The sequence below is a fragment of the Amaranthus tricolor genome, chromosome 8 (assembly GCF_026212465.1).
Source record: "Amaranthus tricolor cultivar Red isolate AtriRed21 chromosome 8, ASM2621246v1, whole genome shotgun sequence".
Taxonomy (NCBI): Eukaryota; Viridiplantae; Streptophyta; class Magnoliopsida; order Caryophyllales; family Amaranthaceae; genus Amaranthus; species Amaranthus tricolor.
This window is the reverse complement of record NC_080054.1, coordinates 4028271-4030770: the sequence shown is the minus strand read 5'-3', so window position 1 is coordinate 4030770 and position 2500 is coordinate 4028271.

The following is a 2500-nucleotide window of genomic DNA, read 5'->3' as shown; positions in this document are numbered from 1 at the left end:
GGGTCACAAGGGAAAAATCTCTTTATCTATTATAGGGGGAAGGTTATAGTTGAGGGTTGGGGCCCAAGGTGCCATCGACTGGGCATGTGGTAGGCATGGAGCCATGGCCGGAGCCTCGCCCCCGACCCGACCCGCGGGCCGTGACCCCGCGGGCCGACCCGTGGGCCGAGGAAGGGAACGCTCGACTCGTGAGACGTGGGCATTGCTACGAGATCAAGAACGATATGCTTGGCCCGAGTGAGCCGGGGGATCTTGAAAAATCCACCCTTCTAATCTAATGATACACACGCACGCGCGCGCGCTAGGCGCTAAGGCGCTAAGGCACTTAAGCACTTAAGCACTTTAGCACTTAAGCACTTGAGCACCTTGAGCACCTGAGCACCTATATGGATGGTTATAATATAATGTGAGCTCTCAAGGTGCTGTGAAGGTTTTCGGGCCATGCGGTACGAAAGACGCTATGGCCCATGGGAAAGAAGGTGGTAGCATAGAGCCTCACCCCGAGCCGTGAGCCATGAGACCCCCCCCTTGTGATTATGGCTTGTAAGGGAGTTCATTGCAACGTGATCGAAAACATCATTCAAACTTAATATCAATGATTCTCATTACTATGGTTTGTAAGGGAGATTGTGGTATAGGAGCAATGTGGTAGCCTTGAGCCATGGCCGGAGCCTCGCCCCGAGCCCCGAGCCAAGAATGAGCCATGAGACCCCCCTAATGATTATGGCTTTTAAGGGAGTTCGTTGCAAGGTGATCAAAAACATCATTCAAACTTAATACCAATGATTCTCATTACTATGGTTTGTAAGGGAGATTGTGGTAAAGGAGTTCAATGTAAGTTGATAAAAAATACTCCCTTTTAGCCTCTTATATCATTCAAAAATTTATTTTTACCCATTTTTGAAAATAATATCAATGACTCTCACTCATAATATCTTTCCAACAAGCCTCCCATTTTTTCAAGATTTTTACAATTTTTTATCCATTTTTCACTATTTTTCACCAATTTAACGGAAAAAAAAAAAATAAAATATTTTTTTAATGAAATTAATATTTTTAACTAAACCAATCTATTTGTATATTTTTTCTCAAGTGTCTCCTAATTTTTCATGATCTATTGACACTTTTTACTATTTTTTATTATTTTTCCCTTTATTTCACCAATTTAACGGAAAAAAAAAATAAAATACTTTTTTTAATGAAAAAAATTTTTTTAACTAAACCAATGTCTTTATATATATTTTCTCAAGTGTCTCCTAATTTTTCATGATTTATTGACACTATTTACTATTTTTTATTAATTTCGCGTTTTTCGGCCTTATTTAATTAAAATAAAATACTTACAAGTTTTTTTTTTTCAAAATTTCAGCTTCTAAAATTTCTTTAATATATGTTCCAACAATACAAGTCATAAAAATGACATTATGTTACAAATAAAGGTGAGTTTTGGTCCATGGAAAAACTAGTATAACTTAACTTGCATTTGGGTGTCCCCTAGGGTCACAAGGGAAAAATCTCTTTATCTATTATAGGGGGAAAGAGTTTGGGAGCCTTGGGCTGGCATGGCCAGCACCCCCTCGCCCAGGCATGGGCGTTATGCGTGTGAGGGGTGACTACCCTCCATCACGTTGAATGCCATCCCGTGGGCCATCGCCGGCGATCGGTTTTTTCCGGTGGCTGGTCGGCCCTACCAGACGATGAGTGGGCCCTTCCTAGTCAGCTTGGCCTACGGTGATTCGTCTGGGGGAACGTCCCTTCGGTTGCTCCCAATGCCCCTTTCGGTTGACGGTTGACGGTTGACGGTATGCTTGAGGCCTAAGGAAATGCTGCGTCTTGTGATCCCCGACTACCCGCTCAGGCGGCACGACGGGTTTTCTTGACGTGGTTCAGTACGCGGGCTGATTCGTGTTGGTGTGGGAATGTGTTTCCCCTTCGGTTGCTGGTCCCTTCGGTTGAGATACGCTTGATGCCTAAGGAAAGGTTACGGGCCACGGAAGGACGTGACTTAGTACGCGGGCTGATTCGTGTCAATGGTCCCTTCGGTTGCCGGTCCCTTCGGTTGAGATACGCTTGAGGCCTAAGGAAAGGTTGCGGGCCACGGAAGGACGTGACTTAGTACGCGGGCTGATTCGTGTCAATGGTCCCTTCGGTTGCTGGTCCCTTCGGTTGAGATACGCTTGAGGCCTAAGGAAAGGTTGCGGGCCACGTAAGGACGTGACTTAGTACGCGGGCTGATTCGTGTCGATGGTCCCTTCGGTTGAGATACGCTTGAGGCCTAAGGAAAGGTTGCGGGCCACGTAAGGACGTGACTTAGTACGCGGGCTGATTCGTGTCAATGGTCCCTTCGGTTGAGATACGCTTGAGGCCTAAGGAAAGGTTGCGGGCCACGTAAGGACGTGACTTAGTACGCGGGCTGATTCGTGTCGATGGTCCCTTCGGTTGCTGGTCCCTTCGGTTGAGATACGCTTGAGGCCTAAGGAAAGGTTGCTGAGCCCTTGAG